Below are 26,624 nucleotides of genomic sequence, written 5' to 3' on the forward strand. Positions count from 1 at the left end.
TAAGGAACTGAGTAATAATAATGCTTGCATCTCATCCTCCAACTCCATTTTGATAGATGCAAGCTGGTTCACAAGGCTGTGGAATTCACTGGTGTGTTCAGCAACAGACACACCATTCTTCAGCTTCAGGTTTATAAGCCTTCTCATTATCAAGGATTTGTTCCGTGCGGTCTTGGACTGGTACATGCCCTCCAATTTCATCCATAGGGCATAGGCGTCTGTCTCTTGGGCAACATGGTGGAACACACTGTGGTCAATCCACTATCTGATTTGACCGACAGTCTTCCGGTTATTTTTTATCCAGTCCACATCCTTGTCTCCATTTGGTTTGACCCCCTTTAGCGCTATAGGATCAAACAAATCTCTACAATACAGGATGTCCTCCATCCGCGGCTTCCATATCGCATAATTAGAAGCGTTCAACCGAATCATCGGCCCTGAAACTGATGTGGATTCCCCCATCATCCAGAAAATAATCTCTGTTTGAAAAACAGGCTTTGCTGTGAAGTCCGGACTACTCAAATTAGCCGGAAAAGCACTTCGGATTGCCAAAATAAAAACTGCAAATTTTTGAAAGTTTATTTGCAAAATCTGACCGTACGGATGTGTCCGAAATATTCCAAATAGTTGGAAAGTACTATTGGATCACCCAAATCGGACCTCAAATGGCTTAGATGTAGCCAAAACAATTTTAACGGTTCAGATCGGCAGAATCTGGTGCGCCTGCGAAGCACCAGATTACTCCTCCGGTTATGCTGACGTCAGGCTGACGTCATCGGCTCAGTCAGCGGCTCGGTTAGCGGCTCAAACTCGGTCAACGCAGCTCCGGCTCGAGCGGCTCGGTGCGCGCGCGTGCGGCGCGTGTCGCGCGTGAACTCACGCGTCTTCTTCCCTCGTCCGCGCGTGGAGCGCGTGGGTGAGAGTGGGATCACGCGCCGTCTGCCTGATCGGCGCGTGGTGGCGCGTGGCGAGACTGGGACTCACGCGCCAACTTCCAGGGGCGCGTGAGGGCGCGTCCGGCCTCCGTTGGGTGTGTGCTTTATGTTTCTGGACTCCTCTCGTCGAGCCCTTGCTCCTAGTATGCTCAAAATCTGATTTCGAGCAATACGATTTCTGGGCAGTTTCGAAACAACGCTCTGTTTTTCCGAAAAACGTACAACCTGGCTCTGATACCACTTTGTTAGGATCAAACACACCCAGAGAATTATCTCACACACACAGAGAACACAATATTTACGTGGTTCGGCCCAATGCCTACATCCACGGACAGAAATGAGAATTATCACTAAAATGGAGCAAAAATACAAATACAGAGGAGGAGATAAAACTCACTCAACTCACAGCTCTCACACTCAATTTCTGATGATTTCAACTCTCCCCTCAACCTCTATTTATACACCAAAGAGGGAGAGCCTCATTGGTCACCACCTACCCTCTTCCACTCTCTAGTGGGGTTGGTAGAGTGGGAGAGCCACTTCCATTGGGTGGAGAAAGTGGGTTCTCCAATGGGAGCTCACATGGGATGATCCAACATTATTTTGTCCAGGAATACAAGAGATAACTAATCCCAAGATAGAACTTTTGTCACAAAATGACTAAAATACTCCTATCTGGATAACTTATCCTAGTACAAGTTATCCCACAAAATCATATCAGCAAATAAAAAATGAATAGATTAATTAAGAGGATAAGTACTGCCATGGGATGAATGATTTCATGGGCCAGTGGATGCAATTAAGTCATGAGATTAGTTTTCCAATATATAGCTTTGTTTTTTTCTTTTTGATCTACAAATGAGAAAATTTTATTATCTCAAAACTAAACATTACATCAAGAAAATTAGGCATGAGGAAAGAGCTTCAAGACTCAGAGACACATTCCAACTAGGTAGACACACCCACAGTCAATACAGAGAATTATTTCTAACTGTTGAATCGAAGAAGAAAGATAATTAAGACATAGGGGATAACTAATCCATGGAGGTGAGAGTACTTATCGCTCTATTTAATTGCCCATATGAGGGATAAGGGCTTAGTCATAGAATTAGAATTTTTTTTTTTTTTTAAACATTATATCACCGAGGGATAAGGGGGAAAAAAGAAGTAATATTTTGTTAATGGAAATAAAACATTGCAAAAGACGGGGGCTGAAATAGTGAAAAAACTGAGAATAGGAAAAAACGAAATGAAATAACTAAATGTCAATGAATCAACTTGCAAAACAAACACCATAAAGCAAAACAAAAGCCCTTTCATGATGCTTTCGTAATGACATTTAAAATTCTCTCAATTGCAATAGAAGAAATGGAAAATGCTTTCATTATTTTTTGAAGCAAACCTTACCAGACAAGACGGGTTGGATTCCATTGAGGATGAGGGAGAAGGCAAGAACTGGACAAAGTTCTGATACAGCTCTGGCCACAGTTTCACCATCCGTGAAGGCATAGCTAATGACATTGCGTAGTGCAAGGACAACAATTGCTGCAATCAAACAGAGTATGAAAGAGACTAAGTTCACCACTGCTACTAAAAATGCTGCTAACTTGTCATGTCCGGCTCCAAGCTCGTTGCTTACCCTCACACTGCTCAGCGTATATATATATATATCAACAACATTAATATTTGTGCTACATGTAACTTCTAATTGCATTGTTGTTCACTATCCTCTCTCTCATTCAAATTAAACACCCTTACTAAGATAATTGTTTAGATTAGATACAATGATTGGATCAATGTTAAAAATATAAGAAATTATCATTTCCATGGCCCATTTCAAATATTTCACAACCCTCCTCTTTATAAAACAAGAGCCCTATCATGTGAGAAACTACATGTGAAAGAGAATGAAATAATTGTGGAAAAAATAACTCCCAAATATTTGGTGGATTTGATTTTCTAGTATATATCTAGAAATATGACGAATAAAAGAGAATTAATATAGAGAAATAATATTTTAACAATAGATTAATGAATGAATTGAACACGACTGACCTTACTGCTGCATTGAATCCAATTGAGATCATCATTATGGATCCCGCAATTAGCAAGTTGCAGTTAAAACCAAGTAAACAATCATGGAGGAGCATTCATTTCAAACAGTTATTGTGTACTTGAGAGGTATTGTTATTGTGCTAGCTATCATCATGACATTGTTGATATATATAAACAATGATGAAAACTTTTCTCACCAGATAGAAAAAGAATCCAAAGCCAACTTAGGGTTAGGAAGCAACCCAGCCAGTAGAAGAACAATCTGATAATACCATGACTCTAAGCATATCATCACTGCCTACGCAGCCGACAATTTGAAGAACTGCATAAGCCCAGAAATGGCCTGTAAACTATGTTGGAAATGGTTGGAAAATTCTGGGTAAAACCAGAATTTTTTCCTAACTTTGGTCTATTATTTTGGTGGGACCCAAGTGTCAAATTTGGCGGGTCAAAGTGGTAACACGTTCTATGCCGTGTTGTGATTCACGTGGTATATTTGGTTGCTCAAAACCATTATTGAGTGAATGAGAAATTGAAGCCAAAGTGAGCTCCATGGAAATGGAGTTTTGGTGGAAATTCCTTAAGGTTTGAAAATGGCTTGTCTCACATTGATTTGATGGGAAGTTTTGAATGGGTTTATAGAGAAAAGATAGGAATCATGAAAAAATTTTCATGAAACTGATCATGAAAAATTTATGATCCTTGGGTTACCTTGATTAGTGTGTGGTGTTTTATTTTAAGTGTAATCCAAAGGTTATAAATCTTTTATGATCATTTTCATGAAAATTTTTTCATGATACCTAGCATTGCTCGGGTTTATAAGGCATGGGATTGGAACTTGGGGTGTGCCCTAAGGGATACCCAAGTTTTGTAGAGAGGGAGGTTATGGGCAAAATGGGCTTGACCCATTGGATCCAAAAATCACCACACGCGCGCGCGCTGCCACCATCCGTCCGTCCGGTCGGTTGGGTTTGTTCGGCCCAATACCTATCTTTTTGGGCCAAAAACATTTGAATTTTATTTTCTAAAATTAAATTCTAATTTTTCCAATTTGATTTTCGGAATTTAAATTCAAAATCTGGTCCGATTTTCTCCCACCCTAACAGAATTGACTGTTTAAAATTCAAATAATCCGGACAGATTCAAATCTGGGTTATTCAGTTTTTTATCTGCTCAAATTTGAACCTAATCAGTTCTAATTCAAAACCCAACAAGTACTATACCTGTTCAAACAGGTTTGCACCTGTTTAATTCAAAACCTACAGAGACCAATACATCTATAAATAGGATAGCCCTCATTTGATGTTTTATTCAGAAATTTCGTACTTCCCCTCTGCAAATTTATTCTTCATTTTGCTGCATTTAATTTTTATGAGAAAGAGTGTAAACACTTAGTGTGTTCGTTGAATAAGTATATTGTAGTGCTGCATTTATTTGTAGTTGATCATTTCATCTTGGGAGATAGACGTCCATATTCTGAAAGCACCGTGGAGAGGACGAATCTGTCTTAAGGACACAGTGTCAAACACTGGACTTGATCAGAATAATATTCAAGATATTAATCAAGTAAGTTATTTATTTATTTTTTGTTTTAGGCCTCGTTTGGGAACAGGCTAATTTAGTAACTTTTTGGTTATTTGGCTAAAAAGATAAATAAAAAAAACTTGTATGTTTGGGATGACTTTTTGGCTAATTACGAAAAGATGTGCAAAAAGTAGAGAGAAAAGAGAATCTTTGACTTTTTGGTATGGGTTGTTGGCTTTTTGGCTAATTGGCTAAAATAGCCTCTTACCAAACGAGGCCTTATTATTATTTATTTAAATCCGATTTTAATTTTGTTTTGGTAACAAAATAAAATCTGTTTTTATTTATTTAATTCTATTTCTAGTTTGATTTTTGTAATCAAACATTTTTCTCTTCTTTCCTTTATTTCTTTTGTATTCTGTTTGTTGTTAAGTACACAAACAAAATTAATCTTTTTAAATACAGTGAAGATTGTCCAACAAACTAAACCTAGACCAAGTGTTCTTACACCTTGAGCTTGTCACTATGCAAACAAACTGGCCCACCACAATAATCCACCAAGACAAGCTCAATACCAACCAACACCCAATAAACCAAGCCCAGCCTTGTACACGAAAACCCAGGTTAATAAGATGTGTAGCACAAATGTGGCTCCTGAAAAGTGCACTTGGTAACACTATGCTCTGAGCTTGAATGAACTTTTGTATTGGGAAGTTCACAACGTATGCAAAGATTTGAGGAATGAGACGTAGATGAACAATGCTGCTACCGACGCAATCTCATTTGATTGGCCGATCAACTTAAGAATTGGCTTGGTAAAAATGTAGATGAGTCTAATGAAGATGCCAGTGGCAACAAGTAGGATGGTTGATCTCTGGAGATATATGCCTATCATTTCATATTTCTGGGCTCCATATGTTTGTCCACATAGGGTTTCAACTGCACTTGCCATGCCCATCTGTTCGTGGAATAAAATTTTTGATAGGAAAAAGGGTATATAAAGTAGCAACTTTTATGATATTTTTTATTCATTGATGTTGTATGCAGTAATGAAATTTTGATATCTGAAATAGAACCAATTGCAATAATATAATACATGTCAATATGTCATTAGTAAGAAAATTTTATGAAAAATGGGGAAAATTATACTTGTGATCGTTGTACTATCTTGAGTCAATTTGGTCGATGTAATTTTAATTGTGTCATTTAATTTTAAACATTATATCAATTTAATCGTGATAACGTCTATTAAACATTGGATAAAAATTAATTTCAAATGGGAGCTGCTAAATGCACCCCAAAATTATTGTTCGACACCTTGAGTTCGTTTGGGATATGGATTGATTTTTTTAATTTTTGACTATTTTAGCTTGGGGCTAAAAACCCTTGTTTGGGATAGTGTTTTTTTTTTTTTTTTTTTGTGAGAGAAATAATGAAATGATTATGAGTTGGATGTGATATTTTGTTCTATTTAGATAAAATAGCCAATTTTGTCCTATATGACTATTTAACCCAAACTTACTTCCCAAACGGAGCCTAAAAGACTATTTTACTTCACTCCTCAATGCAATCCCTTACACAGTGTCCCCTCTTTTCACAAAAATCACCACGACCCATCAGCATTGCTCAATTGCCACACAAAATATACACAAATCAAAGACCAATTTAAACTAATAAAAAAAAAACACATAAATCAAAGCACGCAAATAAAAACCCATAATATAATGAGCCCTTTCCCAAATTAAGGCAAAATAGCAATTTATTTTCCAAACTAGGCCTAGTTTGGATGAAATTCCCAGACTAGGCTAAAACGTGGTTGTGAACCACGCCTTCACCGTTTATCTGACCCTCTCACCAAAAATTTCTAAAATCGTAAAAGCGTGGTTACAAACCTCGCTTTTAATTAAGAAAGTATGGTTACAAACCACGCTTTTAAGTTATTTTTTTCATAAAATGTGGATTCAAACCACGCTTTTAAGTAAAAAATTTTTTTTTTGAGAAAACGTGCACACTTTTAAGGTTTTTTTTTTTTTTTTTTTTTCTTTCATAAGACGTGGTTTGAAACCATGCTTTTAAGTAAATTTTTTTTTTTTGAAAAAATGTGGTTTCGAACCACGCTTTTACAAGAAGCGTTGATCATAACCACGTTTTTAACCAATTTTTTTTTTTAGAAAGCATTGATCATAAACATGTTTTCAATAATACATTTGAAAAATCTAGAAACCCACTAGATATTGATTTGTGATTATGTATCAATTTAAAGCAATAAAACAATCTGAATCAAACAATCAAGACAAATTGACACAACGATTTTAACGTGGAAAAATCATAATTGCAGCACCTCCAATTGTGATAAAAAACCACGGGCAACAGCTACAATACAATCCACTAAGAAGATATAAAAGGAATTACATAGGTATACTCTCAATTACCTAGCGAATCTACGCCCGAATTGAACCAACCCCTATGTGTCTCTTCCAACCCCGTCTTCATCTCGGAATTGTCTTGACGATGAGCCACTCCAAAATCCACCAAAGCTTCAGACTCAAATTCTTCAGAATCCACCGAAGAACAACTCTCTTTTTTGTGTAGAACAAACAAATAATCCTTTGATGTATACTCTTTAAACCATGAGTTGAATACTCAATCAAAACATCAAAGAAAACTAGCAAAATATCCCCAAATATAAACCCTATAACCCAAGAAGAAGATCTGGAGCAATAATCCTAAAATCTGACAGAAACCCGTGCTTATAGAAATCTGGAACTGCAAGGCTCGCTCGAGGGAAGACTCTTTCGCTCAAGCGAGGAACCAAAAACGCGTGTTTTCCATAAGTGGCTTCGCTCGAGCCACACAACCTTTGCTCGAGTGTACATTCATCCTTCTCAGATTTTTTGCTAGACGCAGCCTTCGCTAGAGCGAGAACTCCTTCGCTCAAGCGAGCAACGGCGGACAGGCAACTTTGAATGCAATTTTGCATTTTGCTTTGGGGGAGCTGCCCCTCGACCCCGCCTGGCCGTTGCCCCGGACCCACCAAGAGGCGCTGCCTCCTGGACCCCCGCGAGCTGACTGGGCAGCTCGATCCTCGTCATAATCAGCGAAGTGGCAATCTTGAAAGTATTAAAATCACAAACTTCTCTGCAAGGCATAATTCAGGTTGGATTCGCATCTAAAAACTCATAACCTCACTGAAATAAAAAATGCGAAAATAAGTACAACTAAAAGGAGTTTTGTCAAACGGGATTGCCAAGAATAAAAACCTAACAACATTACCAACACTCACTCTCCTTTCTCACACACACACACACTCACTCACTCTCTCTCTCTCTCTCTCTCTCTCTCTCTCTCCGTGTGACATACACACTCACACACTCACATATATAATTTTTAGGAAAAATTAGTCTAGGGTCCCTCTCCCACTTTTTGTAATGGAAGAGATCCACAAAATTATTTTTTGATATCTAAGATCCCTAAACATATATCAAATAAATTTGACTCTTTGTCTCTCTAAACATATATCAGCTCAGCTCAGCTCTGTTTTCTCAAAATGTCTCAACTCTCTCTGCTCCTATTATGTTTTTTCATTTACATCCAAAATCTCAACTTCACACACTCTCTCTCCTCCGACGGCCTCTCTCTCCTCTCCGTAAAATCTGCCGTCGATCACGAAGGTGCCGGTGCATTCTCCGACGAGAACGAAGGAGCTCAGAACCCTAGTCTATCTCCAGCGACGGAATCAAACTTCTGGTGACCATTGTCGCGGAAGAGATCGTCGGAGATGATCGGAGACGTCGGAGATGGAGTTCTCGGGAAGGCTTTTAGTTCCGGTCTCTGGTTTGGTTAACCGGTGGTCATCAACTTCAGTTTTATAACTGTGAGAGAGCTAAACACTATATCTGATATCTTTGCAACACTTCTTGATGATTGATAGGCAGATCAATGAGTGTTTCATTGGTGTTGAAGGGAATGTTCTGCTTTGAGAGAGCCACCCCCAGTTTTAGGGGTTCATTTGGAGCGAATTCTTGGTTAAAGACAGTAAGATATTACACAAAAATTAGGATCATATATGCCACTGTAAAGCAACAAATCTAAGATACAAGACAACAAAAACCACTCCAAAGAAGATTTACCTGACATCATGTATCATTTAGACCATACACAATTTTTAGATGCCTCTTTAGTTTCAGAAGTAGCTGTAGCGCAATAGCCGAGAGACAGTCAGCCTGTATAAACACCACAAATTTGAATGCCAAGTGAATTGCATGAATTTCTCTGAATTGAATTTTCTCTGGTTTGGACCAGAGAATTTCTCTGGATTAAATTGAATTTTCTCTAGTTTTGGACCAAAGAATTTCACTGAATTGAATTTTCTCTGGTTTGGACTAGAGAATTGCTCTGGATTAAATTGAATTTTCTCTGGGTTTGGACCAAAGAATTTCACTGGATTGAATTTTCTCTGGATTGATGTTGAGAGACCTTAGACATTATAAAAATATTGAGTGTCCTTTATGCTATAAAATCATAATACCAGAGATCTTAAAAAAAAACCCCTAATTTTTAATATATATAAATTTTATTTTATAAAATTGAGATCAATATTAAATATATATAATAATAATTTATAATAGCAAATAATAATCAACTATATAAAATGATTACTTTTTTACTTTAACTCTTAAAATTTATTTATTTTTTATTTAGGTAAATTATTCTGACATCCCCTGAGATTTATATTTATGACAGTTCCTCCCTTACCTTTAAAAAAAAATTAATTGAAAAAAAAAGTTATTCCAAAAAAAAATTAATTGAAAAAAAAATTTGTTTGTAAAATTTTTAAATTTTTGTTTAAAAACCAACGTAAACTCATTTTTTGAATTTACGTTTTTTTTCTCAAATTTACAAATTGAGACAACCATTTATAAACCAAAAAAATTATCAAACAAGTTTTTATAATAGTTTTTAAATTTTTGTAAATATAAATTAAAAATTGAAAATGAAATAGTTACCAAACATGCCTCAGATGGTAAAAATGTGGTAAAATTAACAAATAATTAAATAAGTTACCAACGTAAGAAATGACTTATCAAAAGATTTTAAGGCTATGTATGGTTTGATTTTTAAATTTTTTTTTAAAAAAATTAAAAATTAATTTATTTAAGAAATAAAAAATAAAAAATAATTATCATTTAAGGGTAAAAAATAATTATTATTCTAACTTTTGGGCAGGTTATATAGATACGTATGGTTGTTTCAATTTAATTTATAAAAAAATATTTCTAACCACTCGAAAGATAAAAATTATAAAAATTATATAAAAATTATTATTTGCTATTATAAATTATTATTATATATATTTAATATTGGTCTCAATTTTATAAAATAAAATTCATATATATTAAAAATTATATATGTGAGTGTGTGTGAGAGAGAGAGAGAGAGAGAGAGAGAGAGAGTGAGTGTGTGTGAGAAAGAAGAGTGAGTGTTGGTAATGTATTATTGAAAACGTGTTTTCTGATCAACGCTTTCTCAAAAAAAAAATTTTGGTTAAAAGCGTGGTTATGATCAACGCTTTCTTCCCTCAACAGTAAAAGCGTGGTTCGAAACCACGTTTTTTCAAAAAAAAAATTACTTAAAAGCGTGGTTTCAACCACGTTTTATGAAAAAAAAAAAAACACTCAAAAGCGTGCACATTTTCTCAAAAAAATTTTTTTACTTAAAAGTATGGTTTGAAACCACGTTTTATAAAAAAAAAAAACTTAAAAGCGTGATTTGTAACCACGCTTTTATGATTTTAGAAATTTTTGACAAGAGGGTCAAATAACAACTCCGTTTTAGCCTAGTTTGGAAATTCCGTTCAAACTAGGCCTAATTTGGGAAATAAGTTGCTATTTTGCCTTAATTTGAGAAAAGGCCTAGTATAAAAGTCCAAATCATCAACTTACTAGTGGGAGCCATCCACCAGTGGTTATGGAAGCCAAACCCTAGTACATGAAAGACAGTGCCAAACCCAAGTGCTAATATTTGATCACAGATCGTTGTTGATCGTTGGTCGTGACAGTGAAGGGCTGAGGTCATGCGGTGATCGCTAATCGGCTATTGGTGTTGATCGCTGGTCATGACGGTGGAGATCGAGAGAAGAGCTGTGATCGTGGCGTTGGGTTAGGTTGGGTTGGGTTGGGTTGGGTTGGGTTGATGGTGCTTGCTTTGGTTGGTGAATAGGAAGAATACAATCGAGAGACAGAGCAGATACAACTGTTGCTGGTGGTGTGGTGGTGTATTAAATCATGCAAGTAAGATCTGTCTTGCAATTAAGGATCTGATCCTCTTGATCGGTGTTAATATTTTTTAAAAATAATAATCAAAAAAATATTTGAGAATTTTAATTGAGCACTCTTAATTCATCCTAATTCATTTTTAATAATGTAGAATGGATTTCACTATTAACTTCTCATCCTTTCTCTCTATTCTCTTTCTCATATATCATTGGAAGTGGAAATAAAAATAATATATTCGGAGATGTAATAACACCACTAATAAAAATCTATTCTCTTTCTCATATATCATTGGAAGTGGAAATAAAAATCATAGATTAGGAGATGTAATAACACCACTAATAAAAATCGGGAATGTGTCAATAAAAACAATCTTTTAGGTTACGATAACTATACAACTTTTTATTTTTTATTAATTAAAATATAAAAATAGTATTTTTTTTTATTTTGTCTAATTCTTTTTTTATCTATGTATTTCAATACTATTCTTTTATTTTATCTATTTATATACATAAATTGTTTAAAGCAACTCCCAAGACTCTTCCAATGTAACTATTATAATAACTAAGCCATTGAAATGATTAAAATATATTGATGGTAACTAAAATAACTAACAACCCTCGTTTAAATAATCGTTTGGAGATATTCTAAATAACTATTATTATTTTTAATTTGTTAAATAAAATATTAATATGAAAAAGTATCGAATTTTCTCATCTAAATTAATTATATTTTTTAAAAAATTCTCCAATTGGTTGCTTAAAACTCATCCATCTCACGGAGTTTTGCTTTTAAATCACTCATCTACTTGTGGATCCTCTCCCATATATTTATTGGGTTATGTTAGGCTTTCTTCTATTTTGTGAGTTTTTTTTATATTAATTATATGTTTTGTTTAATTTTCATTATTATGATTGTATTTTATCAATTTCATTGTAATATGGTATATAAATTAAATAAAAAAGTTAATCACATTTAAATAAGCTTATTCACTTATCGAAATCAGGATATTCAACATAATAATTGTTACATTTAAATTTTAAGTGTTTCACCAAATGAATATGTATGGATTTAACATCACTTATTCAAATCAAAGTATTTAATTGTGTTGCATTATTTTATAATGTGAAATGCAAGTTCAACTTTTATTTATAGAACTTTGATACTTGCAATGTTTATGTTTCCTCAATTATTAAGTTCGGCTTTATAATTATTGACTTTTTAATTATTATTAGATTAGTAGCCAATCTCATAAAATACCTTCCATATTTATAATTATTTACCAATCGATTGAAAAAAATTTTCCAAGAACAATCAACACTTGAAATTTTTTTGACTTGTTTATTGTAAAGGCCCAGAGCTACTAGGGATTGGACGGATTCTTGAAATAGCACTCTTTATACATAATCACAAAAATAAAAATAAATTTACTCAAATATAATGACTATATAAATCAAGATATAAAGAAATTATTACAAAAATTTAAAAGATATTATTTCTCTAACAGTATAATAAATTACAATTTTAAAGACAAAAATTTATAGATAAAATTACTTTGGGCAAATTACACTAACAGTCTCTATAGTTTGGGGGTCATGTCACTGTGGTTCCTCACTTTTCAATTGTGACACATTTGACCCTGAATTTTCAATCTTGTTCCAAATAAGGACAATTGAACATAATATTGTTTAATTTCAAAGGCAAAATTGTCAATTTAATAAAATATAAACTAATTTGACAAAAATAATGTAAATTTTTTTTTTTTGAATTTTGAAAAATTATTTCTACCCACCAAAGATAAAATTATGTAAAATTGATAAATTTTTTTGACATTTATTTATTTATTTTACAAAATTAATTTTTATTATGTGTATGGATGATGATCATGTAATAGATGGTTGTTAGGTTTTTAATGTGTAATCGATATATTTAATATATGAAAAGTTTTTAGTTTTGGATTTTTTGATTTAATAGATTAGTTTAATAATGATATCAAGGTTGTTACCATATTTGACTATTGAAAAAATAGAAACTAATTTAATGAAAATAAAAATAATCACAGATTACATAATCATCATCCAAACACATAATAAAATTAATTTGATAAAAAAAAATAAATGTCTAAAAGATTCATCAATTTTACATAATTTTATTTTTAGTGGATAGTTTTAATTTTAAAAAATTCAAAAGTATTTTTTTGACATTTATTTTTGTCAAATTAGTTTATATTTTATAAAATTGATGATTTTACCCTTGAAAAATCTAATGGTATCTTCAATTGTCCTTATTACCCAAAAGAATTAGGTTTTTACAATTACAAATTTATAATACCCTAATAAAAATTATGACTAGCACAATAGATAAATATAGTTAATGAAATAAAAATAATTAAAACAAGTGTTCTAACAACTATGTTAGTTAATGATTTTAGCACAGTGAAAATGTGAATATAGTTACAGCAATTTAAATAAAATAAAGAGATAAGGGAGAGAAAGGCAAACAAATTTATAGTGGTTCGGCTTCAACTCAGCCTGCGTCCACTCCTTAAGCTTCACTTGAGATTTTTCACTATGGTCTAGCTTCACGGGGGTGCTAGTAACCTCTTTACAAATGGAGCAATCCTCCACAGATTTTACACAGATTTTCTAAGTCAAGAACACTGAGTGTATTACACTCTTACAAGGTTGAAAAGAATGTGTTTTTGCTTTCACAGAAAGTTACAAGAATTATCTCTCAAAAATAGATATAAAAATGAAGCTCTGGTTTTTATGTAAACATCACACAGGAAAGATGGGCTTAAAGTTATACGTCTCAATGTATAATTTCTGAAAGAGGATGTAAACAAAAATTGAAGAACACTTCTCAGAGAATTTTTCAGAGAATAGATGTGAGTGATTATAGATCAAATAATATATATATATATATATATATTTTTGTAACTTGTTTACATTAGAGACTTTGGTATATATAATGAAACTTATAGTCGTTGTATTCATCAGAATTTATGGCCGTTTATAACTGTTGTATTTATTTAAATATCTTCCATTTCATCATTACTAATTTGAATATCTTCCACTCCATCATTACTAATTTGAATAGCTGCCACTTGAACTTTTTGGCCCGGTACTGTGCTGGGCTGTTTGAACCTTTTGGTCTGCTGCTGTGCTGGGCTGTTTGAACCTTTTGGCCTGCTGTTGTGCTGGGCTATTTGAAGCTTTGTTTTGGGCTATTTGAACCTCTGGCTTGAGCATTATTTTTGGGTTGAAATGAATTCTTAATTTAAGCAAATGTTAAATACATTCAAACAATATTTAGGATAAAAGTTTATGCGAGAAATAATGGGACAAAATAAATTTTGATTTTATTTTTCTCTTTCAAATAAATTAAAACATAAGTAAATAAATCATCAAAATAAATTTTGGATTCTATTAAAACATAATTAAATAAATTATCAAAATAAATTTTGAATTCTATTTTTTTTCAAATAAATTAAAATATAATTAAATAAATCATCAAAATAAATAAGTCTAACAATCTCTCCTTTTTTGATGATGGCACACAATGATGTTTTGATTTGATTTGGGAGTAAGAAAAACTCCCTCTCAAGTCATGCTCCCTGAATTCATTTCTAAATGCATAGGTTAACACATGTGTAATAAATAAATTTTAATTAGAGACATGATATGAGACTAAGATATCAAACTATAAATACATAATCATCAGATTAGTTTTCAAATAATACCATAATTTGAAAATAATACCATAATACATAACATCATAACAAAATAATACCATAATACATAACATCATATAATTTCTCCCCCTATGACATTATCAAAAGGAAATCATGGCTCAGAATCTGGAGGAAGAGGAGGAAAATGATAGTGATAAATGGCATAAAAAATAGATTATCAAAACATATATACACATATATATATGAATCGCGTGCCTCTTTCTTTTCCGTCGAAAAGCGCGTCGGACACGCGTCCTCATTTTTGCTTTTTGCATCAGCTGACCGACAAAAGTGAGATGGGTCAATTAATGACCTCGGCTCTCTCTCCCTCTTGTCTTCTTCTCCTCCGTCTTCTTCTTAATCACTCTCTTCTTCTTCTTCTTCTTCTTCTTCTTCTTCTTCTCATTCGCTTCCATCTCTTTCTTCTTCTACATGAGAGAGATAGAACAGAGAGACTGAGCAGAGTAGAGCAGAAGGGCTGTCAAAATGACCCTCATGTCGATTACATCTCTCTCTTCTACGTCATGGCCTCGTTTCGTCCCCTTACTCTCTTTCCAGACCTGAATGATCCCATAAACGCTGTTGGGCCGAGTGCCCTGGCTCCTACTCTTTCCAACCTTCCTATGATGTCAGTTGTGCAAATAATGGCAGCTCAATCAGACATTGAAGCCAATCATTTCACACTGACGTCCTGTATGAAAACGGTGACTGCAGTCATAAAATTGACTCACCGACTAGAGAACAAGACGAGTGAGCTCCACCAGGTCAACGCCCAACTCTCGCTGCTCCAGCGCATGTACAAGGATGCGTGAGCAAAGATTTGCGCACTGAAGGCCAAAAATAAAGAGCTTAAACGTTAGACCACCTCCATGGCCCGATTTAGAGCAACGTCGTTCTTGGCCTTTGATAGTCAGCAGGGAGTCGTCGCTCTGGACGAAAGCATGGGGGTAGGACCTTCAAGGGCCTCCCAAGGTGATAAAAAGAGGAAGAAATCGATGGAACATGCGAGTAAGTAAGATCGGCGTATAGCCGTAAAAAAATGAAGGTTTTTTATTTTTTTATATGTAAATATGTTTATTTTGAAAGGCATATGGCCATAAAAAAATGAAGAGTGTTTTTTTTTTTTTAATGTAAATATGTTTATTTTGATCGGTGTATGATCGTAAAAAAATGAAGGGTCTTTTTTTTTTTTTAATTTTTTATGTAAATATTTGTATTTTGATTTGTGTTTGTTTTTATGTTTAATATAATCACTTGAAGATGAAAGTAAAGTGCAGAAAAAAAAAATCAAAATTAAGCCTCACGGCAAAACAACAAAAACAAATAAAATAAAAAATAATGAAAAAAAAGAAGAAGAAAATAATAAAGGAAATGAAGCCTATTAGTAAAACAACAAAAAAATAAAAAAGTAAAAGATATTAAGCCTAATAGCAATAAAAAATAAATTAAAATAAAATTATACTTAATGGGACGTTGGTGTTGCTGGAAGGGTAATGCAAAAAAAATACCATGAGGGTTTTAAAGACAATCAATGTATGCAAAGTTAATTTTACCTCAAGATGCAAAATCCAAAAAAAATTACACAGTTGTGAATAGCAAACTGTTAAGGAGAATAAATGTATGAAGGACTTGAGAGCATTCAACTGATATAAATGTTTCCATATCAATATAGCAATACACATATATCATTTTAACAAAAAATTCAAGTTTCACAGTCATAACAAAACTTTTTAAGTAGAAATCGACATTCCAAGCTCGCTACGAATAAAATTAAAGTGATCCTCGCTTAGGGGTTTTATGAAAATATCTGCCAATTGCTTGTCGGTGTTTACAAATTTAAGTACAATATCCCCTTTTTGAACATAATCTCTTAAAAAATGATGTCGAATTTCAATATGTTTTGTTCGTGAGTGTTGAACCGGATTTTTGCTTAAATTGATAGCGCTAGTATTATCACATTTAATAGGGATATGATCATAATGCAAATCAAAGTCCTTCAATTGTTGTTTCATCCAAAGTATTTGAGCACAACAACTTTCGGAAGCTATAGATTCAGCTTCGGCCGTTGATAAAGCAACATAATTTTGCTTTTTGCTAAACCAAAATACTAATGAGTTACCAAGGAAGTAACAAGTGCCACTAGTGCTTTTTCTATCAAGTTTGCATCTGGCAAAGTCGGCATCCGAGTAACTAATTAAATCAAATGCAACACCTTTAGGATAAAATAGTCCCAAGTTTTAAGTGCTAATAAGATATCTAAAAATTCTTTTAACAGAACTAAGATGTGATTCCTTAGGATTTGATTGATATCCAGCACACATACAAACACTAAACATAATATCGGGTCTACTTGCGGTTAAATAAAGAAGTGAGCCGATCATACCTCGATATTTTGTTTGATCAATGGACTTACCTTTTTCATCCTTGTCTAGCTTAATGGATGTGCTCATAGGTGTTCCAGCTATTTTTGAGTCATAGATACCAAACTTTTTGAGTCGTTCTTTTGTGTACTTAGCTTGGTTGATAAAAATTTCTTCCTTACATTGTTTGATTTGAAGTCCAAGGAAATAATTTAGCTCCCCCATCATGCTCATCTCAAACTCACCTTGCATACACTTAGCAAATTCCTTACACAAGGTTTCATTAGTAGCACCAAATATAATCTCATCCACATATATTTGCACAATAAGTAAATCATCATTTTTAGTTTTAACAAAAAGTGTTGTGTCAATCGTTCCTCTAAAAAATTATTTTCAATCAAAAATTTACTCAATCGTTCATACCATGCACGAGGTGCTTGTTTCAAACCATATAAAGCTTTTGATAGTTTAAAAACATGATTTGGAAAAGCATGATCTTCAAAACCTGGGGGTTGTTTAACATAAACTTCCTCATTTATAAAATCATTTAGAAAGGCACTTTTTACATCCATTTGATAAAGTTTGAAATCTCTAAAACATGTAAATGCAAGTAACATGCGAATCACTTCTAATCTAGCAACCAGAGCAAAGGTTTCATCAAAATAAACACTTTCTTCTTGATTGTATTCTTGTGCAACAAGTCTAGCCTCGTTTCTTAAAATTGTGCCGGATTCATCAAGCTTGTTTCGAAAGATCCATTTGGTACCGATAATGGTATGATCTTTAGGTTTTGGCACAAGTTCTCACACTTTGTTTCTCTCAAATTGGTTAAGCTCTTCATGCATAGCTATCATCCAATCTTCATCGAATTTGACTTCTTGAAAGTTTTTAGGCTCAATCTGTGAGAGAAAAGCTAGGTTATTGCAAATGTTTCTAAGTGAAGAGCGAGTTTCGATACCTTTGGTAGGGTCACCTACGATTAAGTCCTTAAGGTGATTATGAATAAACTTCCATTTTCTTGACAAATCATCATTGTTTCCTCCTTCTTCTTGAGGTGGGAGAATAGGTTGTTCAATCTCTTTGTTCAACTTACATGGTTGGTTCTCTTCTTTGTTAGATACTTGAATCTTCCACATTTGGTTCCAAATCTATATTATCACTAACAATTTGCTTTTGAGCAGAGATGTTAGTTTTATCAAATGCCACATGTATAGATTCTTCCACAACAAGAGTTCTTTTATTAAAAACATGATAAGCTTTGCTAGTTAAGGAATAGCCAAGAAAAATTGCTTCATCATATTTTGAATCAAATTTACCTAAGTTATCCTTACAATTATTATGCACAAAACATTTACAACAAAAAACATGCAAGTGACTAATGTTGGGCTTTCTATCATGCCAAAGTTCATAAGGAGTCTTTTTAAGAATTGGTCTAATCAATGCACAATTTAAAATATAGCATGCGGTGTGAACGGCTTCGGCCCAAAAATATTTAGGAAGATTATTTTCGCAAAGCATTGTTCTACTCATCTCTTCTAAAGTTCTATTCTTTCTTTCTACTATACCATTTTGTTGAGGGGTTCTAGGTGCTGAAAAATTATGTCCAATACCATGCTCATCACAAAACAATTCAAATTTCTCATTTTCAAGTTCTCTACCATTGTCGGTTCGAATATTAGTAATAAGAAAGCTTTTTTTCATTTTGAATTCCACGATAGAGTTTTGTGAAAGAAGAAAATGTTTCATCTTTGTGTGCTAAAAACATAACCCATGTAAATCTTGAATAATTATCAACTATAACAAGACAATAATGTTTACCGCCTAGACTAGATGTCCTTGAGGGACTAAATGAATCCATATGCAATAGTTGTAAAGGTCTAGTTGTAGAAATATGAGATTTTGATTTAAATGATGTTTTAGTTTGTTTTCCTTGTTGACAAGCACTACAAAGATGATCTTTTTCAAATTTAATTTTTGGAAGTCTAATGACCAAATCATTTCTCAAAAGTTTAGTAATTAAATCCATATGAGCATGACCAAGTCTTCTATGCCATAACTAACTATTTTCATTATTAACATATAAACATTTAATATCACTAGCATAGAGATCGTTAAGATGAAAAATATAAACATTATCATGACGATTACCAATGAATAAAGCTTTATGATCATTTGTGCTTTCAATTGTGCAATGTGATTTATCAAAAATAACTCGATTATCTTTATCACATAATTGACAAATATTAAGTAGGTTATGCTTAAGTCCATCAACAAGTAAAACATTTTCAATAGAAGGGTTAGGAGAAATACCGATGCTACCAATACCGATGATTTTTCTTTTTTTGTTGTCTCCAAAAGTAACAAATCCTCCATCTTTCAATGATAGTTTAGTAAAAAAGGGTTTATCTCCGGTCATGTGTCTGGAACATCCACTATCAAGGTATCACTTCCCTTCTTTAGCTTTGGACTTAAAACAAACCTATAAGATGACAATCAAATGTTGGTTTTTGGTACCCATAATTTATTGGGTCATTCTTGGTTAGTTTTGTTAGATCCCTTAAGAATCCAAATCTTTTTAATTCCCATGTTCATATTCTTTTTGAATGGACAATAAGATATATAATGGCCTTTCTTCTACAATAATGACAAGTAATATGAGGATGTGTCATGAGAGGTGCCTTTTCAAAAATTGTATTGAGATTCTTTTGTTTCTTAATAGGGTCATATCCAATGTCCGCTTTATCGAAAACACATTTTTGATTTCCAAGAAGCATGTTGAGATTATTTCTACCTTTTACAAAATTTTCAAGTGTTTTTGTTAAATCATCAACATTGTTTTTTAAAGCAGTTTTCTTATTAGAGATGGTGTCAAAATCATTTTTCAAAACAATTTTTTCTTTCTTTAATTATTCTACATTACTAGATAAAGATGCAACAGATTTTTTTAGCACATTATTTTTGGCACAAACTTTTCCAAAATTCATCTTGTAGTTCATGAAATGCACTTTCAAGTTCTTCATAAAGAGTAGTTACCTCATCTTGAGTAGAGCTTTCATGTTCAAGAGCCATGAGACACAAGTTGGCTACTTCATTTTCAATTTCATCACTTGAGCTTTCATCTTCACTTTCTCCCCAAGCTGTCACCATGGCCTTCTTATTTCTTTTGTAGTCTTTTCCATGGTTTTTCAATTTTGGACAATCCATCTTCATATGTCCAGGATTTTTGCACCCATAGCAAATAATAGGTTCTTTCTTGTTATCTTTGTTGTACTCTTGCTTGAAAGTTCTTCTTCCTCCATAATTGTTTTTCTTGAAGTGCTTTTTGAGATTTCTACTAAACATGGCATAGCTTTCATCCTCACTGGAGTTTTCATGTTCTTCCTCATTTGACGAGGCTTTGAATGCAATTCCACTTTTCTTTTTGTTTTCAACATCTTCATGTCCTTTCATGGTGATCTCATGAGTCATAAGGGAACCCATAAGCTCATCCAATCCAAGTGTGGAGAGATCTTTGGCTTCTATAATGGTAGTGACCTTTGCTTCCCAATTCTTTAGTAAACACCTAAGAATTTTTTTCACCAACTTACTGTTAGTATAAATTTTGCCAAGAGATTTCAAAGAACTTACAATTTCAATAAATCTAGTAAACATACTTGAAATATATTCATCAGAGTTCATTTTAAACAATTCATAACTATGAACAAGTATATCAATGCGAGATTCCTTCACTTGGTTTGTACCTTCATACGTTACCTCTAGTTTGTCCCAAATTTCTTTTGTCGAATCACAACTTGAAATTCTACTATACTCCTTAGAGTCTAATCCACAAACAAGAGTGAGTTTGGCTTTAGCATTGGCTTGCAATAATTTGTGATCCCTCTTATCACATTCATCTTCTGTTTTAGGTACACTAATATTGTCTACTAATTTAGTAGGAATTTTTGGACCTTTGGTGACAATAATCCACATGGCATAATCAGTGGCTTGAAGGTATAGAGTCATTTTATCTTTCCAATGACTATAGTTGTTTCCATCAAATAGTAGTGGCCTATGGGTGGCTTGTCCTTCAGCAGTGCTAGCTAAGGTTGCCATAGATTAAAACTCTCAGATGGTTAAATCTCAAACAAGAGTTTAGACTCTGATACCAATTGTTACCCAAAAGACAACCTAAGAGGGAGAGTGAATTATGTTTTTACAATTAAAAATTAATAATACCCTAATAAAAATTATGACTAGCACAATAAATAAATATAGTTAATGAAATAAAAATAATTAAAACAAGTGTTCTAACAACTATGTTAGTTAATGATTTTAGCACAGTGAAAATGTGAAATATAACTACAGCAATTTAAATAAAATAAAGAGATAAGGGAGAGAGAGGCAAACAAATTTATAATGGTTCGGCTTCAACTCGGCCTACATCCACTCCTCAAGCTTCACTTGAGATTTTCTGTTATGCTCTAGCTTCACAGGGGTGCCATAGCAACATCTTTACAAATGGAGCAATCCTCCACGGATTTTACACAGACTTTCTAAGTCAAGAACACTAAGTGTACTGCACTCTTACAAGGTTGAAAAGAATGTGTTTTTGCTTTTACAGAAAACTGCAAGAATTATCTCTCAAAGATAAATATAAAAATGAAGCTCTGGTTTTTATGTAAACCTCACACAGAAAAGATGGGCTTAAAGCTATACGTCTCAGTGTATAATTTCTAAAAGAAGATGTAAACAAAAATTGAAGAACACTTCTCAGAGAATTTTTCAGAGAATAGATGTGAGTGATTATAGATCAAAGAATATTTTATGTTTTTTTTTTTTTTGCAACTTGTTTACATTAGAAGCTTTGGTATATATAATGAAACTTATAGTCGTTTATAGCCGTTGTATTCATTTGAATATCTTCCACTCCATTATTATTAATTTGAATATCTTCCACTTGAACCTTTTGGCCTGCTGCTGTGTTGGGCTGTTTAAACCTTTTGGTCTGCTACTGTGCTGGGCTGTTTGAACCTTTTCGCCTGCTACTGTGCTGGGCTATTTGAACCTCTGGTTTGGGTATTATTTTTGGGTTGAAATAAATTCCTAATTTAAGTAAACAATATTAAGGATAAAAGTTTAGGTGAGAAATAATGGGACAAAATAAATTTTGATTCTATTTTTCTTTTTCAAATAAAATAAAACATAATTAAATAAATCATCAAAATAAATTTTGGATTCTATTAAAACATAATTAAATAAATCATTAAAATAAATTTTGGATTCTATTAAAACATAATTTAATAAATCATCAAAATAAATTTTGGATTCTATTTTTCTTTTTCAAATAAATTAAAATATAATTAAATAAATTATCAAAATAAATAAGTCTAACAGTCCTTATTTGGAACAAGACTCAAAATTCAGGGTCAAATGTATCATAATTGAAAAGTTAGGAACAAAGTGACACAAGTATCAAACTATAAGGACTATTAGTGTAATTCACCCAATTACTTTTTAGACACTAAATATCTTAATTGTTAAAAATATTGTTATTATATTTTTAGAGATAAAATTAGACATTTAGTAACAAATTACTCCTTTTGGAACTATAATTTTATTATTGTCTCTAAAAATACATTTATTGGTGTCATTTTAAAATTTTGTCACTAAAGGTGCATTTTTTAACTTTTCGAAACGATGTTTTAGTGACAACTCACACAATGATTAGAACTGGTTTCTTAATATTTTTTTCAATAAGATTTTCAATTTTAGAATTTAAAACCTTTATATATTATTTTGTTTGATTTTTAGATGAAGTGGGACACTTAAAATTTAAGTTATACTTTTCACTACGAAAATTCGTATTGTACCACTAAATGTAACCAAAATGTTGAGGATCACAAAAAATATTTTACAAAAATCATCTTAAAATATGCAGTCGGCTGACCATCAAGACTTATAGATGAAATTCATGAAACTTTTTTCATAACTCGTAGTATTGCTGCTAAATGTAATTAAGGAGGTATAATGTATGTGTTTTTCTCAAAATTGTTTCAACATTTAATTTGGTACACCGTCGCATCATTTCTTTTATACTTTCATAATGTTCTTGATGTTACCTACATGTGAATTCTTTTCATAATTTGATTTTTATTTCATTTTATTATGAGGGTGTCCAAACTTCGCCCCACTAATTCTTTCAGTTCATATAATTTGCTATCTTACATATTTAAGATAAATACTTGGCCAAAGTCCTAGAATAGTTGCAAGAAAGAGTGTCAGGATCGGCCCTAGCCTAAGGCCAGTAAGGCTTGTGCCTTAGGCCCCAAAATTTTGCTTAAAATTGGACCCCAAATTTAATAAAGTGTTATAGGACCAATTTAAAGGGCCTCAAAATATTTTATTGAGCCTATATTTATTTATAAGTATGGTTTAGCCCATATTTATTTATAAGTGTGGTTTGATCCATATTTATTAAAATGAAAATATATACAAAAAAAAATATATATATATATATTTGGACCCAAGAAGAACAATATATACAATGATACAATACATTGCTTAGTGCTCTCTCTCTCTCTCTCTTTCTCTCTCTCTTGCTCTCACGAAGTGATGAAGAAGGAAGCATATACCAAGCAAGCATAAAGCAGGGCAGACACACGCAGAGAGCACTGAGCGAATCGACGACGATGACTCACACACACGCACACACTCTCTCTCTCTCTCACGCATTCCTCCGACGAGTCTCTCTTTCTCTTTCTCTCTCTCACACACACACACACACACACACTCTCTCTCTCTCATAGTAACTCCTCTCTCTCACTATTAGATTTTATCAAATAAAGTTATCCTAATTTTTTCTACATTCTTTCTTTATCAGTTAGTGGAATAATAAAGAAATCAATAGGCCAATTGAAGTGATGAATTATTTGAAATTGAGGGATGGTTGTTTTCTGAATGCCTAGATTGTGTATAAAATATTGTTGACTATTCTAGTTACCGTTACCTCTAGAGAAAGAAGTTTTTCAAAGTTAAAATTAATCAAATCCTACCTTTGATCAACAATGTTACAAGAAAGATTGAATGGATTAGCTATATTGTCTATTGAAAAGGGATTTGGTAGATAAATTAGGTTATACAAACTTAATTAGCGATTTTATAGCTAAAAATGCAAGAAGAGTAGTATTTAAATGATCGTTGGGTCAATTGTAAACTGGATATTGCTAAACTATAGAGCAACAAAACCAGTTTTTAATGTTTTAGAATCATTGTACTAATTTCTTCCTATCGAAATATATGAAAGTAAATTTTAGTTTATAATTTTAATGATTATATGTGCAAGTAAACTTAAATAAAAAATTTATTGATATATATTTATAATTTTATGCATAAATTTTTTATTAAAATATATATATATTAAAGGGGTCCCATTTTCATAGTTCACCTTAGACCTCACAAATCTCAAGGCCGACTTTGAAGAGTGGACATCCGAATTTATAACAAGGATTTGGAACACATTACTTCCTGCTCCGAAATGACAGTTACAAGTTAAATTTGGAGCCTTAATAGACCTCCAAGATTCTATTCCTTGATATATATATATATATATATAACCACAAACACATGTTGATTTGATATAGAGAGAGTGATTTGATACCACTATAACAAAAAGTATTTTTGGCAATATTTTTTAACAACCAAACAAAAATTTAGTTGCCAAAGATACATAATTGGCGACAAAATATTTATGGTCTCTAAAAACTAAACTTTTGGTGGCGAATTTAAAATTTTGGTCGCTGTTGAGTTTGGTGCTAAGTGAAAATTCTACGAGGGAGCACTAAAAAATTTTCGGCGACCAAACTAATTTATGGCGACGAAAATTTTAGTCGCCAATTATATTTGTTTGGCGACAAACATTATTTAGTTGCCGAAAATCTAAATGATATTTATGACAATCAAATTAAGCCTCCGTTTGGAAAGTGGGTTGACTTTTTAATTTTTTGGCTATTTTAACCTGGACTAAAAAGCTTGGTTTGGGAAGAACTTTTTGACTTTTTTGACTTTTTTCGTGAGAGAAGAGTGTAATGATTATGGGTTGGATGTGATGTTTTGTTTGTTGTGGCTAAAATAACTTATTTTATCTTTTGCGACTAAAATAGCCCCAAACCTCCTTACCAAAATAAATTATTTATCTTTGTCCTAATTTTTTATTACAAAAAATAATTGACTGAACATTTTGGGTGAATAAAGAAACAATTGATCATCACTTCAGTCACATTTTCTCGCGTCCGGATCCTCTAGAGTGATCCTCTGAAGTGATCCTCTAGAGTGGTCCCTTAGGGTGCAACACGTGTCCCATTAATGTATCCAACGGATGAGATGATCCCTCACCAAAACAGCGTCGTTTTGGTGAGCCAGACCGAAAAAAAAAAAAAAAAAAAAAAATTTGCAGAGCTGCAGATCGAGTCGAGAGGGAGGAGGAAGAAGAAGAAAATGGATTTGAAAGGGGGAGGAAGAATAAAATGTAAGAAAACTGGAAGAAGAAAATGGATTTGAGAGAAATTGGAAGAAAATAGATTTGAGGAAGACGCAAATAGTCTAAATCTATTTCGGAGAAGAGGCAGAGAGTTCCCTCTGCGTACAATCGCTTCATCAAGTGAGTAATCATCAAGCACTACTTTCAATAACACACACACACAATCTCTCTCTCTCTCTCTCTCTCTATCTGCTGAATCAAAGTTGTATCAATCTACAGGGATGAAATTCAACGCATTAAAGCAAGAAATCCAGATATTAGCCACAGAGACGCCTTCAGTGCTGTTGCAAAGAATGTATACAAATTACAAATTTGCAACACTTATTTTGCCAATTAGGGTTTCATTTTTATTTTTATTTTTATTTTTTGGGTTTTGTTTATTTAAGAGAAATTGGAAGAAAATGGAATTGAGAGAAATTGGAAGAAAATAGATTTGAGGAAGAAATAAAAATAGATTTTCTTCTTCTTCCTCCTCCCTCTCGACTCGATCTGCAGCTCTGCATTTTTTTTTTTTTTTTGGTCTGGCTCACAGAAGAAAATGGAAGTTCATCCATGGTGATGAACTTCTTGAGCGACCAAACCAAACCCATTAACCCAACACAGCAAAAAAACTGTTCTTTCTTCCTCAAATCCATTTTCTTCTTCCAGTTTTCTTACATTTTCTTCTTCCTCCTCCTTTCAAATCCATTTTCTTCTTCTTCCTCCTCCCTCTTGACTAGATCTGCAGCTCTGCAATTTTTTATTTTTTATTTTTTTTGGGTCTGGCTCACCAAAACGACGCCGTTTTGGTGAGGGATCATCTCAGCCGTTAGATGCATTAATGAGACACGTGTTGCACCCTAAGGGACCACTCTAGGAGATCACTTCAGAGGATAACTCTAGAGGATTCGGATGCCATTTTCTCACTCCACCAGAAACGACACAGCATAGGCATGCTTTTCTTCTCTTCTTCTTTTTCTCTCTCCCTCTCCCTCTTTCTCTTGCTCTCTCGCGTCGCCGAATGTGAAAGGCACAGCAGCGCTGGGTGGCAGCAGCATTGGGCGGCGCTAATCGCGACCCTCTCTTTGGGTCGCTACCCTCTTCTCTTTTCTGTCTCTGATATCTTCTTTGTGAATTGATTGTGTGTGTGACAGTAACACATTACACATCACAGCTTCCATTCACTCTCACACACACATAATCAATTCTCAAATTAAACCCTGACTCCTCTAACATCTCATCGTATTCACA

General features: G+C 33.1%; 1 pseudogene; it reads right to left on the reverse strand.

Annotated features, from left to right (window-relative positions):
- The window catches only part of LOC114263924 (protein DETOXIFICATION 40-like), a 50,248-nt pseudogene that overhangs the window by 3,662 nt on the left and 19,962 nt on the right, over window positions 1–26,624 (reverse strand).

Source organism: Camellia sinensis, chromosome 8 (genome assembly GCF_055761805.1).
Source record: "Camellia sinensis isolate YWXY chromosome 8, ASM5576180v1, whole genome shotgun sequence".
Classification (NCBI taxonomy): Eukaryota; Viridiplantae; Streptophyta; class Magnoliopsida; order Ericales; family Theaceae; genus Camellia; species Camellia sinensis.